The sequence below is a fragment of the Schistocerca serialis genome, chromosome 2 (genome assembly GCF_023864345.2).
Source record: "Schistocerca serialis cubense isolate TAMUIC-IGC-003099 chromosome 2, iqSchSeri2.2, whole genome shotgun sequence".
In the NCBI taxonomy this organism is placed as follows: Eukaryota; Metazoa; Arthropoda; class Insecta; order Orthoptera; family Acrididae; genus Schistocerca; species Schistocerca serialis.
In genome coordinates, this window is record NC_064639.1 from 1068872789 (window position 1) to 1068896501 (window position 23713).

Here is a 23713-nt window from a genome sequence, read left to right on the forward strand (position 1 = left end):
GCAATAAAAGCTAACCGCAAGAGATGCCGGACCCACCAAACCCGTTACAAATTATGAGTCGTTCACGCTAGTAGTGGCATCCCCAATGCCGCCCCCTCCGCTGTCACCCGTGCCCTCTTCAGGATGTTCCTCAACATCGTCCGACCACAGTGGGTGCAACACGATGCTGTGTGGCTGATCGGCACCTAAATCTCTCTCACGTACGTCGTCTTTGGTAGAGGTAGACGGATCGCCATCCATCGACGCGACCTGCCGCGTTTGTGGTGCAAGAAGTAACTGGGCACTCGTAGTATGGGCAAGTGAACCGTCTACACCACTTAGATCCTCAGCAGGCGCAGCATCCATGCTGTCTGATGAGATGTCACCTTCTTGACCGGCCGTGTGTAGGAGGCAATCGTCAGAAGGGGTCCGCCGACGTCGCTTGCGTCGTCGGGGCGAGCGTTGCTTTCGAACGTGGACATCCGTATCCGAATGTGGGAGGCAATCCAGCGTCGTATCACCTTCCGCTAGGAAAGCCGCGGTCGGGACAATGTTCGCGTCCACGTCCATCGCGTTCTGAATGTTATGTTGCGTCTGGAGTCCGAGGGACTGTTGCTGCTGTTGTGGCTGTGGAGGGGGCGACATATGGGTTGGCACCGAGGGTCCTTCCTTTTCCTCCCGTGGTACTTCTGGCGTCGATGGATGTGTCTGATCGCCCGTTTCGTTCTCAACTATGGTGCGCATCGTCGTCTGAGCGTACGTGAGGGGCAGGATTGTCGTCCCCGTCGGGGAAACGGAGTCTCCCACTGGTGTCTGCGTAATTCTACGTTGTAAGCAGATCGATCGAACATGGCCTTCCTGCCCACATCCGGAACAGGTACGCGGTTGACCGTCGTACATGATGATTGCACGACAGCCACCGATGTTCAAATAGGACGGCACATGTTTCTTGAGCTCAAGTTTAATTTGGCGCACACCATTGTAGACCTTATACGTCGAGAAAGTTTGCCACTTTTCTGCAACGTGGCTGATAACATTGCCATATGGTCGGAAGGCGTCTTTGACAACTTCCTCTGGGACCTCGAAGGGGCGCTCAAAAACTCTTACAGTCCTTAGGCCCATGCCTGCATGATCCACCGTCACTGCACCGATATGCCCGTCAAAATGTTTGGATCGGAGAGAGTTCGAGTATTTAGAAACCACTGTCGCGCAGACCTCTGCACTGGTCATTTTAACATAAACCACGCTCGCCGTTATAGAAAAATGTATTCCGACGACAGTCGCCGGGTCTAAACGTAGATCGTCGCGTATGAACTGTTCTATTTCATAGGCTCGAGGACGCGCGTGATCTGGTTGGAAAGTAATCTTGATCGTATCGTGGCGCCATGTGTGTGCCATAATCGGACTGAACTTGGAACAAATACACTCGCGCCGCGAGAAGGTAAACACAAGCAAGCGCTCACGGTCGCGCACGGCGAGGCGCAGCGGACGTCCTCGCCCCACCGCAGCCGAAAGCAGACTGTTACCCCTAGACCAACAGGCCGCACAAGTAAGCAAGTCTGCACCCCGCCACCTACTGAGATCTTGCCGCACTTGCTAGTTGCGGCATCCTAGCTGGACCATATTCTCAAAAAGGTTTCTTAATCTGACACCTACAACATGCGCTGTGCTGAACACCAGTGTATGTGAATGCTGAAAGAGCTGCTTGAGTTGTGTGACAGTATTTCGACCGTGTGAAGTGCAAATGTTATCGTGTCACGAACAATCCGCCCACTACGTAGCGTTCTGTATCAGCACGCAGTTTTCGACAGTACTCTGTGTCCATAGATGTTTTCATAGCTAGGCTGCTTCCAGCACAAAGCATCCGCCATTCGAAAGTGGCTGTTTCGCGATTTTGATTACCTTATCCTTCGACATCACTTCATGTACGAATACTGGCAAGAATTCTCGCTACATTCGAAGGTGCTCCTTCCACTTCCAGCCTACTTGGTTGCTTCATTAGCCACGCAAACACTTCCTGAGGACCATACGTGTAATAACATCGCATCTTATCGGCTTCATTACGTGATACCACTGAATTTAAGAGCGCTACAGGCATCCGGTTCCATGGTGTAATGGTTAGCACTCTGGACTTTGAATCCAGCGATCCGAGTTCGAGTCTCGGTGGAACCTGACGCTGTGTTTGGCGATCGTTTGTAGAAATGTGTACGAGCCGGTGGTTGAAATTGTATATGCGGAAATTTAACTACGATCATGAAATGCAAAATGTTAATAGCAGTCCACACGTGAATTTAAGAGCGCTACAAGCACCCGGTTCCATGGTGTAATGGTTAGCACTCTGGACTTTGAATCCAGCGATCCGAGTTCGAGTCTCAGTGGAACCTGACGCTGTGTTTTGCGATCGTTTGTTGAAATGTGTACGAGCCGGTGGTTGGAATTGTATATGCAGAAATTTAACTACGATCATGAAATGCAAAATGTTAATAGCAGCCCACACGTGAATGGGGAGCGCTCCAAATGCTTATGCTTTTGCTACTAGGACTAATAACGGGACATAAGGGGTTCAACTGCGAGAAGACGACCTCAGCTGTTCCTCCCCGCAGGAAAAATATCTCACCGTTTTGGGTGCTGCATGCGCATGCATTTACCAAACTTGCATGCGATGTACTAGTTCCTGGGGAACAAATAGAATCGTTGTACGTGCCAGTCTTTATGTATAGATATAAGTAAGCGGAGACGGCTTAATCCTGCCACGTTGATCGCTTTCCATAAGACGCACCTGAGAGTCTCATGGGCCGGTTGCCTGACATGCAGTTAGTCCTGCTGCATGGCTTACTTTCAGAGACTCGCAAGTTTATCGTAGTGCTGGGTTGACGTGAAGGTTAAAAGTAGGGCCTGTCCGGGATTTGAACCGGGGACCTCCTGCACCCAAAGCAGGAATCATACCCCTAGACCAACAGGACGCACAAGTAAGCAAGTCAGCACCCCGCCACCTACTGAGATCTTGCCGCACTTGCTAGTTGCGGCATCCTAGCTGGACCATATTCTCAAAAAGGTTTCTTAATCTGACACCTACAACATGCGCTGTGCTGAACACCAGTGTATGTGAATGCTGAAAGAGCTGCTTGAGTTGTGTGACAGTATTTCGACCGTGTGAAGTGCAAATGTTATCGTGTCACGAACAATCCGCCCACTACGTAGCGTTCTGTGTCACCACGCAGTTTTCGACAGTACTCTGTGTCCATAGCTGTTTTCATAGCTAGGCTGCTTCCAGCACAAAGCATCCGCCATACGAAAGTGGCTGTTTCGCGATTTTGATTACCTGATCCTTCGACATCACTTCATGTACGAATACTGGCAAGAATTCTCGCTACATTCGAAGGTGCTCCTTCCACTTCCAGCCTACTTGGTTGCTTCATTAGCCACGCAAACACTTCCTGAGGACCATACGTGTAATAACATCGCATCTTATCGGCTTAATTACGTGATACCACTGAATTTAAGAGCGCTACAGGCATCCGTCTCCATGGTGTAATGGTTAGCACTCTGGACTTTGAATCCAGCGATCCGAGTTCGAGTCTCGGTGGAACCTGACGCTGTGTTTTGCGATCGTTTCTAGAAATGTGTACGAGTCGGTGGTTGGAATTGTATATGCAGAAATTTAACTACGATCATGAAATGCAAAATGTTAATAGCAGCCCACACGTGATTGGGGAGCGCTCCAAATGCTTATGCTTTTGCTACTAGGATTAATAACGGGACATAAGGGGTTCAATTGCGAGAAGACGACCTCAGCTGTTCCTCCCCGCAGGAAAGACATCTCACCGTTTTGGGTGCTGCATGCGCATGCATTTACCAAACTTGCATGCGATGTACTAGTTCCTGGGGAACGAATAGAATCGTTGTACGTGCCAGTCTTTACGTATAGATATAAGTAAGCGGAGGCGGCTTAATCCTGCCACGTTGATCGCTTTCCATAAGACGCACCTGAGAGTCTCATGGGCCGGTGGCCCGACATGCAGTTTGTCCTGCTGCATGGCTTACTTTCATAGACTCGCAAGTTTATCGAAGTGCTGTGTTGTCGCGAAAGTGAAAAGTAGGGCCTGTCCGGGATTTGAACCGGGGACCTCCTGCACCCAAAGCAGGAATCATACCCCTAGACCAACAGGCCGCACAAGTAAGCAAGTCTGCACCCCGCCACCTACTGTGATCTTGCCGCACTTGCTAGTTGCGGCATCCTAGCTGGACCATATTCTCAAAAAGGTTTCTTAATCTGACACCTACAACACGCGCTGTGCTGAACACCACTGTATGTGAATGCTGAAAGAGCTGCTTGAGTTGTGTGACAGTATTTCGACCGAGTGAAGTGCAAATGTTATCGTGTCACGAACAATCCGCCCACTACGTAGCGTTCTGTGTCAGCACGCAGTTTTCGACAGTACCCTGTGTCCATAGCTGTTTTCATAGCTAGGCTGCTTCCAGCACAAAGCATCCGCCATACGAAAGTGGCTGTTTCGCGATTTTGATTACCTGATCCTTCGACATCACTTCATGTACAAATACTGGCAAGAATTCTCGCTACATTCGAAGGTGCTCCTTCCACTTCCAGCCTACTTGGTTGCTTCATTAGCCACGCAAACACTTCCTGAGGACCATATGTGTAATAACATCGCATCTTATCGGCTTAATTACGTGATACCACTGAATTTAAGAGCGCTACAGGCATCCGTTTCCATGGTGTAATGGTTAGCACTCTGGACTTTGAATCCAGCGATCCGAGTTCGAGGCTCGGTGGAACCTGACGCTGTGTTTTGCGATCGTTTCTAGAAATGTGTACGAGCCGGTGGATAATTGCAGTCCACACGTGAATGGGGAACGCTCCAAATGCTTATGCTTTTGCTACTAGGATTAATAACGGAAAGTAAGGGGTTCAACTGCGAGAAGACGACCTCAGCTGTTCCTCCCCGCAGGAAAGACATCTCAACGTTATGGGTGCTGCATGCGCATGCATTTAACAAACTTGCATGCGATGTACTAGTTCCTGGGGACGAATGGAATCGTTGTACGTGCCAGTCTTTACGTATAGATATAAGTAAGCGAAGACGGCTTAATCCTGCCACGTAGATTGCTTTCCATAAGACGCACCTGAGAGTCTCATGGGCCGGTGGCCCGACATGCAGTTTGTCCTGCTGCATGGCTTACTTTCAGAGACTCGCAAGTTTATCGTAGTGCTGGGTTGACGTGAAGGTTAAAAGTAGGGCCTGTCCGGGATTTGAACCCGGGACCTCCTGCACCCAAAGCAGGAATCATACCCCTAGACAACAGGCCGCACAAGTAAGCAGGTCTGCACCCCGCCACCTACTGAGATCTTGCCGCACTTGCTAGTTGCGGCATCCTAGCTGGACCATATTCTCAAAAAGGTTTCTTAATCTGACACCTACAACATGCGCTGTGCTGAACACCTGTGTATGTGAATGCTGAAAGAGCTGCTTGAGTTGTGTGACAGTATTTCGACCGTGTGAAGTGCAAATGTTATCGTGTCACGAACAATCCGCCCACTACGTAGCGTTCTGTGTCAGCACGCAGTTTTCGACAGTACTCTGTGTCCATAGCTGTTTTCATAGCTAGGCTGCTTCCAGCACAAAGCATCCGCCATACGAAAGTGGCTGTTTCGCGATTTTGATTACCTGATCCTTCGACATCACTTCATGTACGAATACTGGCAAGAATTCTCGCTACATTCGAAGGTGCTCCTTCCACTTCCAGCCTACTTGGTTGCTTCATTAGCCACGCAAACACTTCCTGAGGACCATACGTGTAATAACATCGCATCTTATCGGCTTATTTACGTGATACCACTGAATTTAAGAGCGCTACAGGCATCCGTCTCCATGGTGTAATGGTTAGCACTCTGGACTTTGAATCCAGCGATCCGAGTTCGAGTCTCGGTGGAACCTGACGCTGTGTTTTGCGATCGTTTCTAGAAATGTGTACGAGTCGGTGGTTGGAATTGTATATGCAGAAATTTAACTACGATCATGAAATGCAAAATGTTAATAGCAGCCCACACGTGAATGGGGAGCGCTCCAAATGCTTATGCTTTTGCTACTAGGATTAATAACGGGACATAAGGGGTTCAATTGCGAGAAGACGACCTCAGCTGTTCCTCCCCGCAGGAAAGACATCTCACCGTTTTGTGTGCTGCATGCGCATGCATTTACCAAACTTGCATGCGATGTACTAGTTCCTGGGGAACGAATAGAATCGTTGTACGTGCCAGTCTTTACGTATAGATATAAGTAAGCGGAGGCGGCTTAATCCTGCCACGTTGATCGCTTTCCATAAGACGCACCTGAGAGTCTCATGGGCCGGTGGCCCGACATGCAGTTTGTCCTGCTGCATGGCTTACTTTCAGAGACTCGCAAGTTTATCGTAGTGCTGTGTTGTCGCGAAAGTGAAAAGTAGGGCCTGTCTGGGATTTGAACCGGGGACCTCCTGCACCCAAAGCAGGAATCATACCCCTAGACCAACAGGCCGCACAAGTAAGCAAGTCTGCACCCCGCCACCTACTGAGATCTTGCCGCAATTGCTAGTTGCGGTATCCTAGCTGGACCATATTCTCAAAAAGGTTTCTTAATCTAACACCTACAACACGCGCTGTGCTGAACACCAGTGTATGTGAATGCTGAAAGAGCTGCTTGAGTTGTGTGACAGTATTTCGACCGCGTGAAGTGCAAATGTTATCGTGTCACGAACAATCCGCACACTACGTAGCGTTCTGTGTCAGCACGCAGTTTTCGACAGTACTCTGTGTCCATAGCTGTTTTCATAGATAGGCTGCTTCCAGCACAAAGCATCCGCCATACGAAAGTGGCTGTTTCGCGATTTTGATTACCTGATCCTTCGACATCACTTCATGTACAAATACTGGCAAGAATTCTCGCTACATTCGAAGGTGCTCCTTCCACTTCCAGCCTACGTGGTTGCTTCATTTGCCACGCAAACACTTCCTGAGGACCCTACATGTAATAACATCGCATCTTATCGGCTTAATTACATGATACTACTGAATTTAAGAGCGCTACAGCCATCCGGTTTCACGGTGTAATGGTTAGCACTCTGGACTTTGAATCCAGCGATCCGAGGTCGAGTGTCGGTGGAACCTGACGCTGTGTTTTGCGATCGTTTCTAGAAATGTGTACGAGCCGGTGGTTGGAATTGTATATGCAGAAATTTAACTACGATCATGAAATGCAAAATGTTAATAGCAGTCCACACGTGAATGGGGAGCGCTCCAAATGCTTATGCTTTTGCTACTAGGATTAATAACGGGACGTAAGGGGTTTAACTGCGAGAAGACGACCACAGCTGTTCCTCCCCGCAGGAAAGACATCTCACCGTTTTGAGTGCTGCATGCGCATGCATTTAACAAACTTGCATGCGATGTACTAGTTCCTGGGGAACGAATGGAATCGTTGTACGTGCCAGTCTTTACGTATAGATATAAGTAAGCGAAGACGGCTTAATCCTGCCACGTAGATTGCTTTCCATAAGACGCACCTGAGAGTCTCATGGGCCGGTGGCCCGACATGCAGTTTGTCCTGCTGCATGGCTTACTTTCAGAGACTCGCAAGTTTATCGTAGTGCTGGGTTGTCGCGAAAGTGAAAAGTAGGGCCTGTCCGGGATTTGAATTCGGGACCTCCTGCACCAAAGCAGGAACCATACCCCTTTTTTTTATTGTTATTCACTAGAAACAGTAACAAAAATGGCTACAATGAAATGACATAAATAAGGTGACAGATAATTGCAGTCATGAATTACAGATTCAAAAAATGAGTCTTTAGTTGTAGCACAATTTAGCACCTTCACTGTCACCTTCAACTGGTGGCAGTTCAGCACGCACATTTTCTTCTTCTGCAGCCGGTTCCTCATCATCATTTCCCAGGCCCAAATTAATCATTCAGTAAATCCTTGATATGTGTTTTTTCCAGGGTAAATTACATGGACAGAAGAGAAGTCCCGAACAGCGACATCGCAAAATATTTCACTGCCTTGTTATTTTTTTCAGTTCCAGCCTTCTAAACGCATCTATAGGGAGTTCCTGATCTTCCTTTATATCAGACACCAGATGTTTCTCGCCGTGTTCTTGTATCTGCTGTACTGCTGATTTATTTTTCATGTGCGACTTGCAGGTGAGGTTAGGGTCGGGAACGTGACCCAATCCATTCCCTCTCTACTAGGAATCCAATTCCTAACCTATGCCCAATCGGTTGAAGACAATTCGGAGCATGTTACCATATTTCTTATTGTGATTCTGATATTTGAGTATTTTCTCGAATTCATTTTCCATATACATCTTGTATTCAATATGTTCATCGCTCCCAATATTGTTAAAAACATAACTTGTATATTTGCCCATTAACCAAATCACAGCGTTATTTTTTGCCTGAGGGTAGTAACTTTCCTCTGGTCTGAAGAAAATGTTAGTCGGTACATTGTTTGCTGAAGTTCTTGTTATTTGAGCAATTTTCTCCCTGGTCCACCTCCAGTTGATAATCCGATCTCCACAAGTGTAACGATGAGGCACACTATCAACGAGGTTGCATTTGCTGCAGAGGTTTGTGTCACTTAAACCGACGGCAAAGAGGCGCTCATTAGTGCTGATGATGTTGTTGACTACCTTGTACCACGCTGTTCTCACGTCAGACGAAAGAACATCACTACTGATGTTTTTCCAGACCACATTCCATGCTATTCCAGCATATTTGGTTTCTATGTTATTTTTCCTTTCATGTTTCCGCCTTTCAGCTAAAATCGCCGTTGCTGTAACGTTTTTGGAGTTTAAAATCTTTTTGCTGAGATAACTTAGTTCAAGATAATACTCCCTAATGTGTTTCAGCTTAAAACTTATTTCTTGTATATTTATCGGCGGCTCCACACTTTCTGGCCTGACAATATCGTATAGTTTTGCTGTAATGCACCCTGGATCATTACACATTATGCTCCATGTTCGTTTGACATACAATGCCATCGCTTTAGACTTGATGTCGGTTAGACCCATTCCTCCATTGCTTGGATCCAAAACTGCTGTCTTCACCGGCACTCGAAACAATTCCCCTTTCCACAAGAACTTTGCTAAAGTGGACATGATCGTCTTCGCCACCAGTGATGGAATGGGGAGAACCTGTGCTATGTAGTAGGCCTTGGATAAAATATACGTGTTGATAAACAGTATTCTCTGGAACTGGTCTATGCTACGTTGACAGTTTTCAATCAAAGCTCCCTTGATTTTTCTTGCCACCTCCCGCCAATTTAGTGCTATCATTTTTATAAGGGACGTTGTCAATGCCATTCCAAGAGCTTTGTGTTCATTAACATGGTTCGCCCACTCAATGCGTAAGTTAGCAAGCCGCATTATATTTAGAAATTTACTTTTATTTTCATTTACCCTCGCACCTGATGCGGAACAATATTTTGCAAGTATCATCTCTAGTTGTGTCACATCTGTTTGGTCTCTGATGATTACGCCTACATCGTCCGCGTAAGCACCTACCACGGTCTTTGTTCCTTGAATAGACCAACTGGCCGCACAAGTAAGCAGGTCTGCACCCCGCCACCTACTGAGATCTTGCCGCAATTGCTAGTTGCAGCATCCGATCTGGACCATATTCTCAAAGAGGTTTCTTAATCTGACACCTACAACATGCGCTGTGCTGAACACCAGTGTATGTGAATGCTGAAAGAGCCGCTTGAGTTGTGTGACAGTATTTCGACCGTGTGAAGTGCAAATGTTATCGTGTCACGCACAATCCGCCCACTACGTAGCGTTCTCAGTCAGCACGCAGTTTTCGACAGTACTCTGTGTCCATAGCTGTTTTCATAGCTAGGCTGCTTCCAGCACAAAGCATCCACCATACGAAAGTGGCTGTTTCACGATTTTGATTACCTGATCCTTCGACATCACTTCATGTACGAATACTGGCAAGAATTCTCGCTACATTCGAAGGTGCTGCTTCCACTTCCAGCCTACTTGGTTGCTTCATTTGCCACGCAAACACTTCCTGAGGACCCTACATGGAATAACATCGCATCTTATCGGCTTAATTACATGAAACTACTGAATTTAAGAGCGCTACAGGCATCCGGTTCCATGGTGTAATGGTTAGCACTCTGGACTTTGAATCCAGCGATCCGAGTTCGAGTCTCGGTGGAACCTGACGCTGTGTTTTGCGATCGTTTCTAGAAATGTGTACGAGCCGGTGGTTGGAATTGTATATGCAGAAATTTAACTAGGATCATGAAATGCAAAATGTTAGTAGCAATCCACACGTGAATGGGGAACGCTCCAAATGCTTATGCTTTTGCTACTAGGATTAATAACGGGACGTAAGGGGTTCAACTGCCAGCAGACGACCTCAGCTGTTCCTCCCCGCAGGAAAGACATCTCACCGTTTTGGGTGCTGTATGCGCATGCATTTAACAAACTTGCATGCGATGTACTAGTTCCTGGGGAACGACTGGAATCGTTGTACGTGCCAGTCTTTACGTATAGATATAAGTAAGCGAAGACGGCTTAATCCTGCCACGTAGATTGCTTTCCATAAGCCGCACCTGAGAGTCTCATGGCCGGTGGCCCGACATGCAGTTTGTCCTGCTGCATGGCTTACTTTCAGAGACTCGCAAGTTTATCGTAGTGCTGGGTCTCGCGAAAGTGAGAAGTAGGGCCTGTCCGGGATTTGAACCCGGGACCTCCTGCACCCAAAGCAGGAATCATACCCCTAGAACAACAGGCCGCACGAGTAAGCAGGTCTGCACCCCGCCACCTACTGAGATCTTGCCGCACTTGCTAATTGCAGCATCCGATCTGGACCATATTCTCAAAGAGGTTTCTTAATCTGACACCTACAACATGCGCTGTGCTGAACACCTGTGTATGTGAATGCTGAAAGAGCTGCTTGAGTTGTGTGACAGTATGTCGACCGTGTGAAGTGCAAATGTTATCGTGTCACGCACAATCCGCCCACTACGTAGCGTTCTGTGTCAGCACGCAGTTTTCGACAGTACTCTGTGTCCATAGCTGTTTTCATAGCTAGGCTGCTTCCAGCACAAGGCGTCCACCATACGAAAGTGGCTGTTTCGCGATTTTGATTACCTGATCCTTCGACATCACTTCATGTACGAATACTGGCAAGAATTCTCGCTACATTCGAAGGTGCTCCTTCCGCTTCCAGCCTACTTGGTTGCTTCATTTGCCACACAAACACTTCCTGAGGACCGTACATGGAATAACATCGCATCTTATCGGCTTAATTACATGATACTACTGAATTTAAGAGCGCTACAGACATCCGGTTCCATGGCCAGTCGTGCTCAGGCACTCGACCAGTGCACATCTCGCGGTGACGGGCGGTAGCGCGGGCCAGTGTTTACGTCGCGAGCAGTGCTGCGGTGGAGAGCTGCGCAGCGTGTTCGAGCGCTGTTAACGTTTGTTTCTGTACCACTGTTGTAAGTAAGATGTCGACAATTAACAGAGCGAACAGCGTTCAGTGTGTTTTCGATCGTGCTGCCTTGCGACCGACGGCTTTCGAAATCCATGAGTGGATTTTTGAGAATCTGAAATTGCCGGAAGATATAGTCGACACGTTCCAGTTGGACTTTGTGCAGTACTCGTTATTTATCAAATTTATTTCGAGTGACACTTATGAGAAATTCGTTGAGGAGCATGCTGGTGTGAGACCATTTCGTCATAATGATGGCAGTATTAGCAATGTCCAAATCGTGCCTTCGGGATACGGAGTGAGAACCGTCAGGGTATTTAATGTGCCACCTGAGTGCCCTAATGACCTGATAGCACGTTCTCTGTCACTGTACGGCGTTGTTTTGTCGGTTACCAATGAAAAATGGTCGAGTGCATATCGCTACCAAGTTAACAGCGGGGTGCGAAGTGTACGTGTGGACTTAAAAAAGCATATACCTTCGTATGTTGCCATTGGCGGCTGTCGTGCACAGGTAACTTACATTGGACAACCCCCTACCTGTTCGATCTGCCATTCAACAGAACATCTGCGGATGAACTGTACACGTCGACGTCCATTTCAACTTCCACGGGAAGGCCATGCAGACGGTAGTGAAAAGGTTGTTCCGCTATTGAGTGAGGTAGTCGCGGGGACGGTACCACCACCTCGGCAGCCGGAACGTGTTAGCGAAGCGGAGATGCCAGTTCCGGTGGAATGCAGTGCCCAAGACATTTGCGGTAGGACGGACGTCGATCCGGCACCGTCATCCTCACCGGGGCAGTTACCGCTGGATAACAACGATGCGCCAGCCACCTCTGAAACTAAGCCGTGTGAGATACAGGAGCGGGTGCAGATCAGTTTGCCTGAACCGCCCCTAACGGTAGAGACTGCAGCAGAAACGAAGAAAGGCCGCCGAAGGAGAAGCAAAGGGAGTAGTAGCAAAGAGGAAAAGTCGGATGATTTGAGACCCGTACACATGTCAGAAAGTGGCAGCGAGACTGAACCTCAATCTTCTTGCTCCGTGCGCTGCGAGGACACCGCGAGGCAAGAACGCATTCGTGAACAGACCAAACACCTGAAGGCACTACTGAGCGCTGAGAGGGAACAGAGCACCGTAACGGCTAAGAGGAAGAGCGAACAGAGTAGCGAGCAGCTGCAGCAGCGCTCCCGCAGGAACTCGATGACGTCAGTCGCAGCCCCGCGTGGTGGTCAGGCGGATGCGGCCACGTTGACAGACTCAGCCGGCGGTGGCGGGCAGGGCGGCGCGCGCACCGCGAAGCACCCCGACAGCAATGAGCCGTGGTGGCAGCAGGACGAGGAGATGCAGCAGTAGCTGCTCTCGCGCATGACCATCGCGCTGCGACATTTCCACTCTCTGAGTACTCCAGACGTTCCCAACGAGTTTGATTCAAAGACGTCGAGAAGGACGATCCAACACAGAGCTCATTGTCCTCTGAACCATCATGTGCGATAGCCAAACCTACAACGTTACCACACTTAACGTCAATAGAATTCAAAGTGCGGTGAAACTCCGTTCGCTAACTGATTTCTTGTATGGTACCAGCGTTGACATTGCCCTCCTACAGGAGGTAGTCACAGTCTTAGAAGTGCCCGGTTACGTTCTCATTGATAACATCAATCTCCAGGATGCTGTAGGCACTGCCATACTTCTGCGCGACGGTATACCATTTACGGATGTGCAGCGGCTGCCTAGTGGTCGTGGCATTTCTCTTCGAGTGAATGGTGTGCAGATTGTTAACGTGTACGCTCCCTCAGGTAGCACTCATAAGAGAGATCGCTCAACATTTTATAAAAACGAGGTTCCCATTCTTCTTAGCGCTTATCGTGCACATCTCATCCTCGGTGGTGCCTTCAATTGTGTGCTTAACGACAGAGACCAAACTCCTAACACGAACAGATGTATCGAACTTGAACATTTAATTCATGGCATGCGTCTTCACGATACATGGCAACAACTGCACGGTGAACGGGTAGCGTACACCTTCGTAACCAGTCATTCTGCCAGTCGGTTGGATAGGATCTATGTGTCCGAGGCCCTCCAGCGACACGCTGTGAACTGTGACATAGCTCCTGTCAACATCTCCGACCATTGTGCGTATCAGTGTTACCTTAACCTACACCGCCAGCAAATATACCGCGGGAAAGGCTACTGGAAATTGAACGTCAGCCTTCTGCAGGATGCCCAACTTGAAGAGGAGGTGAACATAACATGGCAACAGCTCCAGCGGCAACGACGTCGTTACGATAGCGCTCTCCAGTGGTGGACTCAGTGTGCTAAGCCTAAATTACGCCTCACCCTCATGAGTTACGCCCGACAAAAAAGCTTTTGGCAGAAACAGACTATTGAGTTTTATTATCGCTGTTTGAGAGACCTGTACAGTCGCGCTAACAATCCTTCTGGCGATATCGACATAAAGATCAAACGATATAAAGCGAAAATCACGGCGATACAACGCCAACGAATGCAAGGCATCATCGTGCGAGCCCACCCCAAGGACGTTGCCGCTGAAGAACGGGCCTCTCTGTACCACATCCTGAGAACGACGAAACGGTGTAAAGCCATGTTGATTGAAGCCGTCGTTGATGACGCTGAGAATGCCATCACGAAGCAACGTGACATCATCTCGCACGTCTACGACTATTATAGTCAACTTTACAAGAAGCAAGCCGTTGATGAACACTCGTGCGACGATTTTCTTAGGACCTTGAGCTGTCGCTTGTCGCAACAGGATACTGCAAATCTGGAATCTCTTTGCACAGAGGACGAAATCCGACTGGCGGTCCACAGTGCAAAGAAAGGGAAGTCACCAGGACCCGACGGTCTCAGCGCTGAGTTTTACCAGCGTTACTGGAACCTCCTCGGTCCGACACTCCTCGAGATAGCGAATGAACTCTGGCACCTGGAAGTTATACCCAAGGCATTTACGGAAGGTATCATCCTGCCCTTACCGAAAAAAGGGAACAGCAGGAAGGTCGAAAACATGCGACCCATCACACTCCTGAATGCCGATTTCAAAATCATCACCAGATCGATTAAGCTAAGGATGCAAACCGTTAGGTACAAGGTTTTGGGCAGTTACCAGTACAGTGCAGTGCAAGGCCGAAGTGCAATCTCAGCAGCCTGCGATTTGAGGGACATCATCTGTTCGTATGCTGAAACCCAAGGACAGGGCGCTCTGATCTTTCTAGATTTTGAGAAGGCTTATGACCGTGTACGTCATGACTTCCTCTTTAAATGCATGAAGAAACTAGGTTTTGGACTTCATCTCATAGAATTAATTCGCAAACTTACTACAAACACCTCTTCACGGATTCTCATTAATGGCCATTTTACAAAAGAAGTTTCCATTGAGCAATCCGTCCGCCAAGGATGTCCCCTGTCAATGATTTTGTACGCCATTGCAGTGGAGCCGCTCCTGAACAACTTGGCGCATAGCGGGATCGGACTTAGCGTCGAGTCTGTCACTATCCCATGCATTGCGTATGCTGACGATGTATGCGTCACTGTGTCATCATCGCAACGACTTCTGTCAACGGAAACTCTTTTACAAACATTCACGTTTCTTTCAGGAGCAATACTCAATAGAACTAAAACCACAGCTTTGCAGATCGGTGGCGGTATCGGAGACATATCCCATGTTACCTGGTGCAAGGTCAAGGATTCTCACACAACCCTCGGTGTTACTTTTGAGGCCAAACCAGACAAGTTCCTGACGAAGAACTGGTAACACATGCTTAATAAATTACGTGCTGCTTTGGTACTTCACTCCGACCGTGACTTGAACATACTACAGAAAGTTAAGACCATCGAGATCGCCATTACGAGCAAGATGACTTATTTGGCGCAAATTCTTCCAATCTCCGACCATCTAGCCAAGAGTATACAACAAGCGTTATGTTGGTTTCTTTTTAGGGGGCACATTTTCAAAGTTCAATTCGATACCTTAACCTTACCTTCGTTCAAAGGTGGCCTTAACCTCATTAAAGTACACAAAAAATGTGTCACCCTGCTCCTAAATCGCATCAGGAAGGAGTTCCGTACCCGGAGGACCAGCATCATCACAAACCTCATTCAGCGGTGGAAGCCTCATAGCCTTGACCCACCCGTTAATATCGCCGGCATTCCACTTTCTTACCGACATGTGCGACTGTACTACATGGAAATGAGCTACATTCGACACAACATCGTAGATAACGGAAGCCTGACGAACAGGAAGCTTTATGGCCTTCTCACGACAACAAACCACAGGAATCGTCTCGAAGAAAAACATCCACATACACATTGGAGTATAGTATGGCGGAATGTGCACAGCGACGTGTTACCGTCACGCGTCATAGCCGACTGGTATCTAACAGTCAACGATAAAGTAGCAACGAATGAAAAGCTACATAAAATTGGCCTTCATCCAACGCCCAACTGTGACACATGCGGAAGGGTCGATACGCTTCTTCATAGGTTCACGTGCGGACATGCAGAAGAAATTACTACATTTCTTCGTCAACGACTGTCGGTGATAGACCGTACGACGCCCTGTGGTGTAGATCTTTTAGAGATCATTCAGCCACAAAAACTGAGATATCCACGAGCAAAAAACAACGCTGCAACGTGGATCATGGGCCACACAGAATCGTTTATAATGCAGAATAGGCATGCTACTTTCCTCGACTATTATTCTTACATAGAAATTGAACACTTTAAAATGAGACAACACTGTGACTACAGGAGGATATTTGGAAATATGCTGAACATCATAATTAACGGTTAAATGCTTCAAATACACTCTTTCGGATCGCAGAGGTTGCCAGTGACCTGTATGTATGAATCCCATTTGCTTCCTGGGACTTTAGTACTTGTCGGAATTTTACGATACTATTCAGATGCTCACCAATGCAGAAGGCATTTTTTCTTTCCCTTTTTCGCTTTCACATTTCCGTTCTCTCGCAGAGCAACCTTCCTTCAATCATGATGTGATAGTCTTTTGTGCACCATAAAAAAATCTGTTTACAACTTGGCCCAAAAAAAAAAAAAAAAAAAAAAAAATGGTGTAATGGTTAGCACTCTGGACTTTGAATCCAGCGATCCGAGTTCGAGTCTCGGTGGAACCTGACGCTGTGTTTTGCGATCGTTTCTAGAAATGTGTACGTGCCGGTAGTTGGAATTGTATATGCAGAAATTTAAGTAGGACCATGAAATGCAAAATGTTAATAGCAGTCCACACGTGAATGGGGAACGCTCCAAATGCTTATGCTTTTGCTACTAGGATTAATAACGGGCCGTAAGGGGGTAAACTGCGAGAAGACGACCTCAGCTGTTGCTCCCCGCAGGAAAGAAATCTGAACGATTTGGGTGCTGCATGCGCATGCATTTAACAAACTTGCATGCGATGTACTAGTTCCTGGGGAACGAATAGAATCGTTGTACGTGCCAGTCTTCACGTATAGATACAAGTAAGCGAAGACGGCTTAATCCTGCCATGTAGATTGCTTTCCATAAGACGCACCTAAGAGTATCATGGGCCGGTGGCCCGACATGCAGTTTGTCCTGCTGCATGGCTTACTTTCAGAGACTCGCAAGTTTATCGTAGTGCTGGGTTGTCGCGAAAGTGAAAAGTCGGGCCCGTACGGGAATTGAACCCGGGACCTCCTGCACCCAAAGCAGGAATCATACCCCTAGACCAACAGGCCGCACGAGTAAGCAGGTCTGCACCCCGCCACCTACTGAGATCTTGCCGCACTTGCTATTCGCAGCATCCGATCTGGACCATATTCTCAAAGAGGTTTCTTAATCTGACACCTACAACATGCGCTGTGCTGAACACCAGTGTATGTGAATGCTGAAAGAGCTGCTTGAGTTGTGTGACAGTATGTCGACCGTGTGAAGTGCAAATGTTATCGTGTCACGCACAATCCGCCCACTACGTAGCGTTCTGTGTCAGCACGCAGTTTTCGACAGTACTCCGTGTCCATAGCTGTTTTCATAGCAATTCTGCTTCCAGCACAAAGCGTCCACCATACGAAAGTGGCTGTTTCGCGATTTTGATTACCTGATCCTTCGACATCACTTCATGTACGAATACTGGCAAGAGTTCTCGCTGCATTCGAAGGTGCTCCTTCCACTTCCAGCCTTCTTGGTAGCTTCATTAGCCACACAAATACTTCCTGAGGACCCTACATGTAATAACATCGAATCTTATCGGCTTAATTACATGATACTACTGAATTTAAGAGCGCTATAGGCATCCTGTTCCATGGTGTAATGGTTAGCACTCTGGACTTTGAATCCAGCGATCCGAGTTCGAGTTTCGGTGGAACCTGACACTGTGTCTTGCGATCGTTTCTAGAAATGTGTACGTGCCGGTAGTTGGAATTGTATATGCAGAAATTTAGCTAGGATCATGAAATGCAAAATGTTAATAGCAGTCCACACGTGAATGGGGAACGCTCCAAATGCTTATGCTTTTGCTACTAGGATTAATAACGGGCCGTAAGGGGGTAAACTGCGAGAAGACGACCTCAGCTGTTGCTCCCGGCAGGAAAGACATCTGAACGTTTTGGGTGCTGCATGCGCATGCATTTAACAAACTTGCATATGATGTACTAGTTCCTGGGGAACGAATAGAATCGTTGTACGTGCCAGTCTTTACGTATAGATATAAGTAAGCGAAGACGGCTTAATCCTGCCAAGTAGATTGCTTTCCATAAGACGCACCTGAGATTCCCATGGACCGGTGGCCCGACATGCAGTTTGTCCTGCTGCATGGCTTACTTTCAGAGACTCGCAAGTTTATCGTAGTGCTGGGTTGTCGTGAAAGTGAAAAGTAGCGCCTGTCCGGGATTTGAACCCGGGACCTCCTGCACCCAAAGCAGGAATCATACCCCTAGACCAACAGGCCGCACGAGTAAGCAGGTCTGCACCCCGCCACCTACTGAGATCTTGCCGCACTTGCTAGTTGCAGCATCCGATCTGGACCATATTCTCAAAGAGGTTTCTTAATCTGACACCTACAACATGTGCTGTGCTGAACACCAGTGTATGTGAATGCTGAAAGAGCTGCTTGAGTTGTGTGAGAGTATGTCGAGCGTGTGAAGTGCAAATGTTATCGTGTCACGCACAATCCGCCCACTACGTAGCGTTCTGTGTCAGCACGCAGTTTTCGACAGTACTCTGTGTCCATAGCTAATTTCATAGCTAGGCTGCTTCCAGCACAAAACGTCCACCATACGAAAGTGGCTGTTTCGCGATTTTGATTACCTAATCCTTCGACATCACTTCATGTACGAATACTGGCAAGAATTCTAGCTACATTCGAAGGTGCTCCTTCCACATCCAGCCTACTTGCTTGCTTCATTTGCCACACAAACACTTCCTAAGGACCCTACATGTAATAACATCGCATCTTATCGGCTTAATTACATGATACTACTGAATTTAAGAGCACTACAGGCATCCGGTTCCATGGTGTAATGGTTAGCACTCTGGACTTTGAATCCAGCGATCCGAGTTCGAGTCTCGGTGGAACCTGCCGCTGTGTTTTGTGATCGTTTCTAGAAATGTGTACGTGCCGGTAGTTGGAATTGTATTTGCAGAAATTTAGCTAGGAACCTGCCGCTGTGTTTTGTGATCGTTTCTAGAAATGTGTACGTGCCGGTAGTTGGAATTGTATATGCAGAAATTTAGCTAGGATTATGAAATGCAAAATGTTAATAGCAGTCCACACGAGAATGGGGAAAGCTCCAAATGCTTATACTTTTGCTACTAGGATTAATAACGGGCCGTAAGGGGTTCAACTGCGAGAAGACGACCTCAGCTGTTGCTCCCCGCAGGAAAGACATCTCACCGTTTTGGGTGCTGCATGCTCTTGCATTTAACAAACTTGCATGCGATGTACTAGTTCCTGGGGAACGCATAGAATCCTTGTACGTGCCAGACTTTACGTACAGATATAAGTAAGCGAAGACGGCTTAATCCTGCCAAGTAGATTGCTTTCCATAAGACGCACCTGAGATTCTCATGGGCCGGTGGCCCGACATGCAGTTTGTCCTGCTGCATGACTTACTTTCAGAGACTCGCAAGTTTATCGTAGTGCTGGGTTGACGCGAAAGTGAAAAGTAGGGCCTGTCCGGGATTTGAACCCGGGACCTCCTGCACCCAAAGGATTAATCATTGTAAGGAACTGAAGTCTCCTCATGAGACGGAAATGAAAATACTTCTTGATTGGTAGCCCTGGCTCGCCTTAGTGGTACGTGGGGAATTGCAGCAGACTGGTGGCTTCAAAGTTTGTCCTCTCGGTGAATAGCTATTGCTGATGTATTCCGTTGTCTAACATTCGTTTTTTCGTCCATCTCTCAAGTGTTATTCCTGTTTGAGCTGCTCTTAACTCCGAAGCCCCGTCCACCAAAGTCTCCATGACATCCTACCAGGGTACCTTTTAGGTTTTCCAACATAAAGAAAATAAAAGAATAAAAGTGTCACCCCATTAGTATGGCAAATGCTATGAAAAAAAACCATTAATGATTTTTGCAATATAGTGACTCTATGTCAACGTTCGTAATATTTCGTCGTTCGTAGTAGTGTCTGGTGTTCCATCGTTAAATGTATCCAATATTCTTCTGTACTCTTCTCTTTCTCGGATAGTATGTAGTATACAGTCTGGCCCTTTAGCCAATTGACGGCACGTCGTTTTGTATTGGGATAGGGAACTTCGTCAGGGTTGAGTAGGCGTGTCGGTGTTATCGTTCTTGGTGACGTTCGCAGTATGCTTGCGAGTTTCCGTGTGCAGAGGGACCATATGTCCTGTACAGCGTCGCAAGTAAATCTATGCTCGTCTGTGTCGACCAAGTGACATCTGATACAATTCGGTGTTTCAGCCAGGTGAATCTTGTGTAACCTCGAATTGGTCGGAAATTTCCTATTGACTGCCATGTACCAAGTTGAGCGAACTGTAGATGAAAGAAGCGGGTCGTGAATGTTCTCCCAGACTTGTTTCCAGTTATAACCTCGACATTTATCCTCCACTATATTGCGTGGTGTACTTTCCGTCAATGTGGCGTAAATCGCTTTGACTTTGTGTCGGTCTGCCTCTGGAATTCTTCGTTGTATGTAGCTGAGTTCTAGTATGAAATACCTGAAGTGACAGAGCGAGTTCAGAATGTGTTTTACATCGACAGGTGGGTCCAGATTGGGAGGCACTATTTCATTCAAAATGTGAGCCGTCAGTGTGTTAGGTGATCTGTGCCACTGTTTGTATGTTTGACTAACATACAAGGCTTTTGCTTTGAGGTAGACATCCGTCAAATTGAGGCCTCCCTTCCAAACTGGTAGGGTGAGGGTTTCGTACTTTACTTTAAATATCTTACCCCTGGTAACAAAGTGGCCAAGCGCCGCCAACATTTGTTGTGCCATAGTCTTTGGTAATGGCAGTACTTGGGCAACGTAATTTACTTTGGAAATTATGTAGGTGTTAACTAAAGCCACTCTTTGAATGGCATTTAGAGCTCGCAGGCTATGTTGCCGTATGCCAGCGCGCATTTTTGCCAGCAGTTTTCGATAGTTCAACGCAGCCGTGCGGCGGACATTGCGTGTGTATTCAATCCCGAGGCAGGTGATCGTTTCCAAGCTTCTTATTCTTTCAGCGGCACCGAGTTCTAATCCGCGTCCAATGTGCATTAAGCCTGACTTGTGACGGTTGAGTTTCGCCCCCGATGCAGCTTCATACGTTGTTACAATGTGGAAAGCTTTCTCTAAGTCCTCGTCTTTCGTTACTACAAAACTGACATCATTTGCGTAAGCTTGGCAAATAATCTTCTGACCATGAATGAGCAGCCCTGGAAGGGCTTTCGTCAGGGAGTACAAGAATGGCTCGAGTGCTATGGCAAACAATGCCATCGACATTGGGCAGCCCTGTCGTACTGAACTGGCGATACTGATCGGCCTGCTTAAGCGTCCATTTACATTGATTTGCGACGTACCATTCATCAGAAGGGTTTTAACAGTATCAGTGATTTTCTGAGGAAAATGCATCGCGTCCATGGTGCGTAGGAGATAGGAGTGGTACACCCTGTCAAAGGCCTTTTCAAAGTCGAGGGACACAAGGGCGCTTGGGATGTCACAGGCTTCGGCAATCGCTATGAGATCTCTATATGCAGTTAAAGTGTGGAAAATATTTCTATTTGGTCCAACGCACGTTTGGTAGTCGCCGGTAACGCTGGTAATGACTGAATTTAATCGTTGCATAATGACACGTGCGAAAATTTTATAGTCAGTGTTAAGCAATGTTAAAGGCCGGAGATTCTCTACAGTTTTGCCTCCTGGAGTTTTTGGTACTAGCACCACTATCCCTTTACAAAAATCTTTCAAGCTGTCATTTCGAATGTTCATAATGTCATTACAGACCAGAGTCAACTTACTAATTAACTGTCGCCTAAATGTGTGATAAAACTCGGCAGGTAATCCGTCAGGACCAGGCGATTTATTTCTTGGGCTTCTGAGGATGGCGTCTGCCACTTCATCCTCGAGTATGTCTGAGGCGAGTTCTTCCGCCTGTTCCGGACTAAGTCTCCCCCACGCCCTGTCCGTAAGGACTGCCTGCGCTGCCACATCTATTGGTTTTTCAGCTAGTAACGCCGTAAAATGTTTATAAATTTCTTCTTGAATAGCAGTTTGTGTGTCGAAAAGGCGACCGTCTGCAGTGTGTAGCTCAGTCAGTATTTTCCTGTTTCTTCTTTTTTGCTCTTGTATAACGTGGTACATGGATGTTTTCTCCTCCCGCACTGCATTTTGCAGGCGTGTTCTCACTTGATAGCCTTCAGATTGTCGTCGCGTCAGTGTTAGGAGTGTCGCCTTGATTCTTTTGATCTGCATGTGATTGGCCACTACTGTATTATCGTCGGTATAAAGTTCTCGTAGGCACTGAAAATAGAATTCTATTGTGGTCCTCTGCCAGGCGTATTTCTCGCGAGAGTAACACTTCATCGCTTTTATTAGAGCTGGCTTTGCACATTTTAACCACCACGAGAGAGCCGAATTGTACAGTGGAAATTTCCTTTCACAATCTGCCCATGTGTGTTGGAAGACGGCGTGGCACCCTGGATCTGATAAATGGGAAAAATTCAGTTTCCACGGGCCTCTCGCTCTATATGTACCCTGTTTTTCCATATTTATGGTACATATATATGCTACATGGTCAGAGAATATAAGCGGCCATCGCTCCGCTTGCAAAATATGGTTTCGTAAATTGGAAGTTGCCTAAATTCTGTCAATGCGGCTTGCAGAATGGCTGGTGACGTGGGTAAAACCGGGCATGTCGCCGTGTTGAAGTTCCCACGTGTCGAGTAGGTTTAATTCTCGAACAATGTCCAGAAGTTCTATGGAAGTGTTAAAATGCGGCGTTTGGTCTTTGGGTTTCAGTACATAGTTGAAATCACCTGCAAATACGACTTGGCCTGTGCGGGTTGTAAAAAGTGGCACTATCTCTTCCTTAAAAAACTCCGATCTCCGGCGTTTTTTTCCCGTTCCAGAAGGGGCATAAACATTTATGAATCGGGTGTTGTGGATTGTCCCCGCAATACCTCTGCTGTTCGGCAGTCTGTCGACATTGGCTACGGCGATGCCTTCTTTGGTCAAAAGTGCAGTTCCGAGTTCACTGCCACGTCCCGGGTTGATTAACGCATCGTAACCTGTGATACGATCCAGATCAATGTCGGCGACCTCTTGCAACAGCGCAATGTCGACATCAGCTGCATATAAGAAATCCGTAAGATTCCTCAGGTTTGACGTACTGCTGATCTTGTTGATGTTGACCGTGGCAACACGGTATGCCTGTAAGGGTGGCATGAGGGCAGAGGTATGCGTGGCGTTGAGCCGCTCCCTTAGGGATGACGGAGGGGCATCAATTAAAAGAAGTCGGGGTCGGCATCAACCGGCTGATGAGCAGATTCAGTCTTCCGTTGCCCTGGCGATTCCGTTTCCCGCACTTCTGACACTGTTTCTCGGTCTTGTCCCTGTACTTCGGTCATATCGTTGTCGTGAGAGCATTCTTCGACGTCGTCCGCCCAGCTACGCGGGTGGTGAGCTTCACGCGGATCTGCACTGCTATCTGGCAGGTGGCCACCTGTACCTTCTGTATCTACTGACATCATCTTCGTCTGTGATGGGGAGGGTCTGTTGTCGGAGTCAGCCTCTGAGTCGTCAGTGCGG

At 47.5% G+C, this 23713-nt stretch overlaps 12 non-coding genes across 12 annotated transcripts; 7 read left to right on the forward strand and 5 right to left on the reverse strand.

The window, feature by feature from the left end:
* Positions 1 to 2079: 2079 nt before the first annotated feature.
* Positions 2080 to 2151, forward strand: Trnaq-uug (transfer RNA glutamine (anticodon UUG)). The gene has a single exon. It is a non-coding gene; the product is annotated as a tRNA-Gln (tRNA).
* A 140-nt stretch (positions 2152 to 2291) lies between these two features.
* Trnaq-uug (transfer RNA glutamine (anticodon UUG)) lies at positions 2292 to 2363 on the forward strand. Its single transcript has one exon. It is a non-coding gene; the product is annotated as a tRNA-Gln (tRNA).
* A 1136-nt stretch (positions 2364 to 3499) lies between these two features.
* Trnaq-uug (transfer RNA glutamine (anticodon UUG)) lies at positions 3500 to 3571 on the forward strand. The gene has a single exon. It is a non-coding gene; the product is annotated as a tRNA-Gln (tRNA).
* A 507-nt stretch (positions 3572 to 4078) lies between these two features.
* On the reverse strand, positions 4079 to 4150 carry Trnap-ugg (transfer RNA proline (anticodon UGG)). The gene has a single exon. It is a non-coding gene; the product is annotated as a tRNA-Pro (tRNA).
* A 557-nt stretch (positions 4151 to 4707) lies between these two features.
* Positions 4708 to 4779, forward strand: Trnaq-uug (transfer RNA glutamine (anticodon UUG)). The gene has a single exon. It is a non-coding gene; the product is annotated as a tRNA-Gln (tRNA).
* Positions 4780 to 5236: 457 nt separating this feature from the next.
* Trnap-ugg (transfer RNA proline (anticodon UGG)) lies at positions 5237 to 5307 on the reverse strand. The gene has a single exon. It is a non-coding gene; the product is annotated as a tRNA-Pro (tRNA).
* A 557-nt stretch (positions 5308 to 5864) lies between these two features.
* Trnaq-uug (transfer RNA glutamine (anticodon UUG)) lies at positions 5865 to 5936 on the forward strand. Its single transcript has one exon. It is a non-coding gene; the product is annotated as a tRNA-Gln (tRNA).
* A 4188-nt stretch (positions 5937 to 10124) lies between these two features.
* On the forward strand, positions 10125 to 10196 carry Trnaq-uug (transfer RNA glutamine (anticodon UUG)). The gene has a single exon. It is a non-coding gene; the product is annotated as a tRNA-Gln (tRNA).
* Positions 10197 to 10701: 505 nt separating this feature from the next.
* On the reverse strand, positions 10702 to 10773 carry Trnap-ugg (transfer RNA proline (anticodon UGG)). The gene has a single exon. It is a non-coding gene; the product is annotated as a tRNA-Pro (tRNA).
* Positions 10774 to 17130: 6357 nt separating this feature from the next.
* On the reverse strand, positions 17131 to 17202 carry Trnap-ugg (transfer RNA proline (anticodon UGG)). Its single transcript has one exon. It is a non-coding gene; the product is annotated as a tRNA-Pro (tRNA).
* A 1135-nt stretch (positions 17203 to 18337) lies between these two features.
* On the reverse strand, positions 18338 to 18410 carry Trnap-ugg (transfer RNA proline (anticodon UGG)). Its single transcript has one exon. It is a non-coding gene; the product is annotated as a tRNA-Pro (tRNA).
* A 557-nt stretch (positions 18411 to 18967) lies between these two features.
* On the forward strand, positions 18968 to 19039 carry Trnaq-uug (transfer RNA glutamine (anticodon UUG)). The gene has a single exon. It is a non-coding gene; the product is annotated as a tRNA-Gln (tRNA).
* Positions 19040 to 23713: the final 4674 nt, after the last annotated feature.